Source organism: Mirounga leonina, unplaced genomic scaffold, assembly GCF_011800145.1.
Source record: "Mirounga leonina isolate KUSES-001 unplaced genomic scaffold, KU_Mleo_1.0 Mir_454, whole genome shotgun sequence".
Taxonomy (NCBI): Eukaryota; Metazoa; Chordata; class Mammalia; order Carnivora; family Phocidae; genus Mirounga; species Mirounga leonina.
This window is the reverse complement of record NW_023270763.1, coordinates 16,397,884-16,406,371: the sequence shown is the minus strand read 5'-3', so window position 1 is coordinate 16,406,371 and position 8,488 is coordinate 16,397,884. Positions and strand designations below refer to the sequence as shown.

General features: G+C 43.3%; 1 pseudogene; it reads left to right on the top strand.

Moving 5' to 3' along the window:
* The first annotated feature begins 554 nt into the window (after positions 1 to 554).
* Positions 555 to 1,291, top strand: LOC117999214 (annotated as a pseudogene).
* The last annotated feature ends 7,197 nt before the right edge of the window (positions 1,292 to 8,488 follow it).

The following is an 8,488-nucleotide window of genomic DNA, read 5'->3' as shown; positions in this document are numbered from 1 at the left end:
GTATGTTGCTTGCATTAGGCCATGGAACTCGAGTAGGAGTAACATGTTCTACTTCCAAGAGGAAGCTTTAAGAGCCATCATGGGGACTGACACCTTTCTTCTCTTCTTTGTCTTGAGATTGAAAATTCCAGATTGAAGCTGTTCCTTCAGACTAGATTCTGGAATGAAGATGATGTAGAACAGAGCAACAGCTGTCCCATGGAGGATGTTGGTTCATAACATCCTCAGGAGCTTCCCAAGTGAAATCTGAAACCAGCCCCTGTACATAGAGAGCACGGAGAGATTGAACAAAGAGGCAGACCACTGCAGATCGGTACATAGCGGGGTTAAGAAGCAAAGGGACTTACATGCAAGGCTTGTCTTGGGCAGCCACCAGATGAGTAGATCTCTGCACCTCCCACCAAATCTTTTTTTTTTTTTTTTCAGCTCCCACCAAATCTTAAAAATTTATATAGAGGCCTTGGGTGCCTGGTTGGCTCAGTGAGTAGAGCATGTGACTCTTGATCTCACGGCCATGAGTTCAAGCCCCACACTGGGCGTGGAGCCTTCTTAAAAAAATGTTTTATATAGAGGCCTTAACTGGATTCAGTCATGTATACCATCCAGATGGTCTCAACAACACGGTGCTCTCTCAAAGCTGCATTCTTGGGGCAGTCTCTGGGCGCAGGGAAGGCAAGTACATTCCAAGGACATGGAAGGGGTATGAGGAACCTTTGATTATGGGGGTGCTGCTCACAGGTCAACTGGCAGTCATATCCTCTCGGTGACCTCCCCCAACAGAGGACATGGAATATGAGTGAGAAAAACACATTTGGGGCGGCAGCTCTAGAGCAGAGTACAAACTGTGGCGTCTGGAGTTATGGCAGGGCAGGCGTTTAGAAAGTTTCTTCCCCAATTTGACCAAGTTTTAGTTGAAAGGAGTGCAGCTGAAACTGTAACCAAAGGAGGTATTATGCTTCCAGAAAATCTCAAGGAAAAGTGTGGCAAGCAACAGTAGTAGCTGTTGTATCAGGCTCTAAAGGAAAGGGTGGAGAGATTCAACCAGTTAGTGTGAAAGTTGGAGATAAAATTCTTCTCCCAGAATATGGAGGCACCAAATTAGTTCTAGATGACAAGGATTATTTCTTACTTAGAGATGGTGACATTCTTGGAAAGTATGTGAACTGAAATCATTATTAAAATGGCACAAAGTGAAGCTGCCCATTCCAGTGAAGTTGTGAAATCTTTCATCATGTAAATAATTTTCATTTCTCTCTTTTATAATAAACTAATGGTATCCAAACTAATGATATCCAGTGTCTCTAAAATTTAGTTTTAGTGTACTGATATAAACATTAGCAAATTAAAAAAAATAAAACACATTTGTTGTGAGCCACTGAAATTTTGGGATGGTTGTTACTGCAGCATAATTTGATCCTAGCTGACTGATAAAAGCTCCCTCCATGTTGCAGAGATTCTCTATTCAGTTCTCCTTTCCTATTTTTTTTTAAAGATTTCATTATTTATTTGAGAGAGAGAGAGCACAGAGGGAGAGTGTGAGGGAGAAGCAGATTCCCCACCCAGCAGAGAGCCTGATGTGGGGCTTGATTCCAGGACCCTGAGATCATGACCTGAGCTGAAGGCAGAAGCCTAACCAACTGAGCCACCCAGGCGCCCCGTAGTTCTCCTTTCCTATCATCAAGACAATGACATACCAAAATGAGCTGCAGTGGCTCTCTAAGGTCTGAGGCTTGCCCCTTGTTTAGAGATATTTACCCTCAGGTCCAGTGAGCCTTCTTGATTCTTGCTGGTTCTTGGCAACTTGTGGTAGCTGCTTATGTGAACTAGAAAGACATCTGGGGGATGGGGCCCCAGACCTTCTAGCATCAACTTGGTGCCTAGTAAATGCCAATCTCACATATGTCCTAAGACCACAATGGCTCCGTTACAAGGGACTTGTCCAAAAGGAAAAACAATAAAACCCAAACTTGCCTTAATTGCATGGATGTCTGCCCTTCCGAGAAGCCCCAACATAATGGATAATAAGTGGAAATTCTGTATTTTTGCCTATGGGTACATCTGCATGAAACAGAGACCCAAACTAACCATGGCTTACACAAGGTAGGAGTTTATTTCTCTCTTACATAAAAGTCCAAATTACTATGGTGGGTCTTTGCATGAAGTCATCAGGACCAATGAATAATAATAAAAAATAATAATAATTTTTAAAGGTTTTATTTATTTGACAGAGAGCACAAGCAGGGGGAGTGGCGGGCAGAGGGAGAAGGAGAAGCAGACTCCCAGCTTAGCAAGGAGCCCAATGTGGGGCTCGATCCCAGGACTCTGGGATCATGACCTGAGCCAAAGGCAGACACTTAACCAACTGAGCCACCCAGGCACCCCAATAATAAATTCTTTTATTTATCTTATTGCCGTTCCATCCCTGGGATATTGCCCTCACCCACATGGTCTAAGATGGTCCATCACCACTTCCACAGTTTAGCCCTTGTGAAGCAGAAAAGTGAAGGGGATGGCTTGTCCTTTACCCTAAATTGCAGAAGTTGCACTGAGAATTTCTGCTGTAATCCTATTGACCAGAATGTAGTCACATGGCCAAGAAATACAATCTTCACCCTGGGCAAGCTTTTTGTCTGGATAAAAGTTCTAGGGGACCTGGGGAACTATTCCCAGGAAACAAGCTAACTTTGGAAGGATGAATATTGGGGGACCATCAGCAGTCACAGCCACACACTAGCCGTGTTAACCCATCCCAATTGTATTAATTTCCTATTACTCCTGTTACAAAGTACTACAAATGTAGTGGCTTTAAACAACACACATTTATGCTTTTACAGCTCCGGAGATCAGAAATCCAATATTAGTTCACTGGGCTAAAGTCAAGGAGTTGGCAGGGCTGACTCCTTCTGGAGGAACTGTTTGCTTGCCCTTTTCAGCTTCTGTTGGATGCCTGCATCCCTGACTAGTGGCCTCATCCTCCACTTCAAAGAACATTTTCCATGCTCAGCTTCCGTTGTCACATCACCTTCTGCTCTGATTCTGACCTTCCTGTCTCCCTCTTTTTTTTTTTTTTTTAAGATTTTATTCATTTGCGAGAGAGAGAATGAGAGAGAGCACAAGAGGGAGGAGGGTCAGAGGGAGAAGCAGACTCCCTGCTGAGCAGGGAGCCCGATGTGGGACTCGATCCAGGGACTCCAGGATCATGACCTGAGCCGAAGGCAGTCGCTTAACCAACTGAGCCACCCAGGCGCCCTTCCTGTCTCCCTCTTATAAGGATGCTTCTGATTACTTTGAGCCCATCCAGATACTGCAGGATAATCTCCCATTTTACAATTCCTAATTACATCTGCAAAGTCCCTTTTGTCATCTAAGGCAACATTCTCAGGTTCCGGGGATTAGGATGTGGACATGGTTAGGGGGCCATTGTTTAGCCTACCATACCGCCCCATTCCACATTTCAGTCATTCTTCATATATTCATAAAATACTGAGCAAGAGTTATGTACCTGATATTATGGAAAGTGCTGGAGAAATAGAGGTGAAAATACAGACAAGGTCTCTGCCTTTCGTGGAGTTTTTATTTTAGTGGAAAGGACAAGTAAAGAAATAACTAAGATATTCCAAAACCATGACATGTATGACAAAAAATGGCAAGTGGTTTGGAGATGGGTGTGCTAACAGGTAGTCAGGAATGGCTTCTTAGAGAAGGTGACTAATCCAAAGGACAGACCCGAGAGCTCAGGGCAGAACAGAGCCCTGGAGGAGTCCTTCTAGAACTGGAAACCTAAGGGAATTTGCTCAGCTGGATTTTGGAATTGCTTTGGATCAGTGACTCCTTTTTACCTTCCATTTCTTCCCATTTTGAACCAGAATGTCTATAACTATTATCCTATGCACGTCCCACCATTGCACATTGGGAGTACATGACTTGTTTAGTTTCATGGGTCCACAGATGGCAGGAATTGTGCTCTAGGAAGGAGTATACCCAGAGCCTCATCTGCATCTACTTTTAGATAATGAGATTTAGGACTTTGGACTTGATAAGATTTGTATGAGATTTTTTTGGACTCTGACTTGATGCTGTAATGGGATGAGACTTTTAGGGACTTTGGGAGGAAGTGAATGTATTTTGCTTGTGGAACAGACAAATCTTTGAGGGCTAGAGGGTGAACTGTAGTAAGGAGAATAATGGCCCCTAAAGATTCCATGCCCTAATCTCTATGAATATGTTACCTTACATGACAAAAGGGACTTTGCACATGTAATTAAGTTTACTAATTGGTTGACCTTAAAATAGGGAGAGTATCCTGAATTATTCAGGTGGACCCAATGTGATTACATGAACTCTGAAAGCAGAGAAGCTTCTCCAGCTAGCAACAGAAGAGGAAGACAGAAGTCAGAGATATTTGAAAGAGGAGGATTTGATGTGCCATTGCCAGTTTTGAAGGGATCCCAGCCAAGGAATGTAGATGGCCTTTAGAAGCTGAGATCAACCTCTGACTGACAGCCAGGAAAGAAAACAGGGACCTGAGTTCTACAGCCAAATGGGACTGAATTCTGTTAATAGCCTGGGTAAGTCTGAAAGTGGACTCTATGCAAGAGCCTCCAGATAAGAACCCAGACTGGCCAAGACCTTGACTTCAGTTTTGTGAGACCCTAAGTAGAGGACCAAGGTGAGTCAGCCTGGACTTCTGACCTATAGAACTATGAAATAAGAAATGAGTGGGGCGCCTGGGTGGCTCAAGTAGGTTAAGCATCCGACTCTTGATTTTAGCTCAGGTCATGATCTCGGTGTTGGGATCGTCCTCATTGGGGAGTCTATTTCTCCCTCTGCCCCCTGTTGGTGCGCGCTCTCTCTCTCTCTCAAATAAATAAATAAATCTTTAAAAATGGGTTTTGTTTTTAAGATGCTAAGTTTGTGGTTATTTAATATGCAGGAATAGAAACCTAATACAGTATGACTGGAGCTGAGAAAGAGCATCATGGATGGGCAAATCTGGGGCAGTGTGTTCCATCCCCAGGGAGAAGCAAGTGCAAAGGCCCCAAGCCTGGGAAGAAACAAATTTGTTTGCTGGAGCTTGCTGAATAGGAGTAGGTAGATGAGGTCAGAGCAGGGCTAGGGACTGAAAGGAAGGCAGGCTCCAGGTGGAGGGATTTCTGTTGAGAGGGGACTATGTGTAGATAATTGAGAACTGGCCTCTAAATCTTGGTTGAATCCAGAATCACTGCCCTGCCTACAAAGCTTGCTGCCTTCCCCTATCTCATCCTCAACCCTGGTCCTGGAGCATTCTCCTGTGAGAAGCCCGTAATTTATCCAGCCATTTGGCTGGGTAGGGGGTGATGACTGTGGTCTATAGTACAGATACCAGCTGCTGCTCCAGCAGCAGGGCCTATGATTTGGCATTCCCAGGATGTACTCTCTACCTGGGACAGTCCTGGTAGAGAGCCAGGGAGGTAAAGGAAGTTAGGGCGGAAGAAAAGTGAAGGCCAGAAGTTAGACCGGACATTATCCAGATAATAAAACTGGACAAAGACATCACAAGAAAAGAAAACTACAAGTGTATTTCTTACAAAAATCCTCAACAAAATACTAACAAACCAAATCTAGCAATATATAAAAATTATTAGGGGCGCCTGGGTGGCTCAGTCGTTAAGCGTGTGCCTTTGGCTCAGGTCATGATCCCAGGGTCCTGGGATCGAGCCCCACATCGGGCTCTCTGCTTGGCGGGAAGCCTGCTTCTCCCTCTCCCACTCCCCCTGCTTGTGTTCCCTCTCTCGCTGTCTCTCTCTCTGTCAAATAAATAAATAAAATCTTTAAAAATAAATAAATAAAAATTATTATGCAGCATTACCAAGTGGGATTTTTCTCAGGAATGCAAGGTTGGTTTAACATCCAAAATCAATTAATGTAATTAAAAAAAAAATTTTTTTTTTAAGTAACCTCTACAACCCACTGTGGGGCTCAAACTCATGACCCTGAGATCAAGAGCTGAATGCTCTTCCAACTGAGCCAGCCAGACATACTTCAATTAATGTAATTCTGAATATTTTAAAAAGATTTTATTTATTTATTTGAGAGAGAGAGAGCACGAGTGGGGTATGGTGTAGGGACAGAGGGAGAGGGAGAAGCACACTCCCCACTGAGCAGGGAGCTGGACCTAGGGCTCGATCCCAGGACCCCGAGATCATGACCTGAGCTGAAGACAGATACTTAACCAGCTGATCCAGGCATCCCTAAATAGATTTTTTTTTAAAGATTTTATTTTTATTTATTTGAGAGAGAGAATGAGAGAGAGAGAACACCTGAGAGGGGATAGGGTCAGAGGACGAAGCAGACTCCCTGCCGAACAGGAAGCCCGATGCGGGACTCGATCCGGGTACTCCAGGATCATGACCTGAGCTGAAGGCAGTCGCTTAACCAACTGAGCCACCCAGGCGCCCAAGATTTTTTAAATCCCAAATTCATGGGTCAGAGGATTTAATATTCTTAAGATGGCAATACTTCTCAAATTGATCTACAGATTCAATGCAATCCCCATCAAAATCCTAGCTTCTTTTTTATTTTTCACAAAAATTGGCAAGCAGATCCTAAAATTCATATGGAAATGCAAGGAATCCAGAAAAACTTGAAATAGAGGAATAAGTTGGAGGAATCACAGGTCTTGATAAAACTTACTACAAAGCTGCAATAAGCAAAATAGTGTGGTACTAGCATAAAGAAAGGAGAGATAGATGATAGATAGACAGATGGATAGATAGCTATGTATATCTTCATGGAATACAATTGAGATTCCAGAGATAAACGATGTGTACAGTTAGTTTATTTTCAACAAGGTATCAAGAGAATTCAATGGAGAAAGAACATTCTTTTTAACTAATAGTGCTGGGATAATGGGATATGCATGTGCAAAAGAATGAAATCAGGGGCGCCTGGGTGGCTCAGTCATTAAGCGTCTGCCTTCGGCTCAGGTCATGATCCCAGAGTCCTGGGATCGAGCCCCGCGTCGGGCTCCCTGCTCCGTGGGAAGCCTGCTTCTCCCTCTCCCACTCCCCCTGCTTGTGTTCCCTCTCTTGCTATGTCTCTCTCTGTCAAATAAATAAATAAAATCCTTTAAAAATTTTTAAAAAAAAGAATGAAATCGGACCCCTCTCTCAAACACATACAAAGGTTAGCTCAAAATGGATCCAAGATCCAAATATAAGAGCTTTTAGCTATAAAACGTTTAGTTTTTTTTAAAGGTTTTATTTATTTGAGAGAGAGAATGAGATAGAGAGAGAGAGCATGAGAGGGGGAGGGTCAGAGGGAGAAGCAGACTCCCCGCTGAGCAGGGAGCCCCATGCGGGACTCGATCCCGGGACTCCAGGATCATGACCTGAGCTGAAGGCAGTCGCTTAACCAACTGAGCCACCCAGGCGCCCCAAAACGTTTATAGTTTACAAAACATTTTTATAAATTTTTAAAAAGGATTTATTTATTTTTAGAGAGAGAGAGAGAGCACATGGGGTTGGGGAGGAGGGGCAGAAGGAGAGGGAGAGAATTCTCAAGCAGACTCCCTGCTGAGTGTGGAGCCAGTTGTGGAGCTCCATCCCAGGACCCTGAGATCATGACCTGAGCCAAAATCAAGAGTTGAACACTTAACCGACTCAGCCACCCAGGTGCCCCAAAAGTTTTCTAAATTTTAAGCTTATAAGTTTATAACTAGGTTGTGAACTTTATGTTTCTAACATTCTTAGATAAAAAGAGGCAGAAATCTTCATGAACTTAGATTAGGAAATGGTTTCTTATGTATGGCTCACAAAGCACAAGCAACTAAAGAAAAAAATAGATAAATGAGATATCCTCAAAATTGAAAACTTTTGCGCTTCAAAGTGCACCCAGAAAGTACAAGGACAATCCACACAATGAGAGAGAATTTTTGCAAATCATAGGAAACTTCTATGTAGAATACAGAAACACTTTTGCCACTCCACAGCAAAAAGTCAAATAGTCCAATTAAAAAATGGGTAAAGAACTTGAATAGACATTTATCCAAAGATGATGTACAAATGGCCAATAAGCACACAAGATGTTCAACATCAGTTTCCATCAAGGGAATGCAAATCACAACCACAAATTCACACCCACTAGGATGGCTATAATAAAAAGACAGATAATAGCAGCTGTTGGTAAAGGTATGAAGAAATTAGAACAGTCATACCCTGTTGGTGGGAATGTAAAATGGTGCAGCCACTTTAGAAAACATTCTGACAGTTCTTCAAACAAGAGAATTGAAACACATGTCCATGTCCAGGGACACCTGGGTGGCTCAGTCGGTTAAGCTCCTGAGCTTCAGCTCCTGTCATGATCCCAGGGTCCTGGGATCGAGTCCTACATTGGGCTCCCTGCTCAGAGGGGAGCCTGCTTCTCCCACTGCTTGTGTGCACTCTCTCTCTCTGACAAGAAAGAAAGAAAGAAAGAAAGAAAGAAAGAAAGAAAGAAAGAAAGAAAGAAA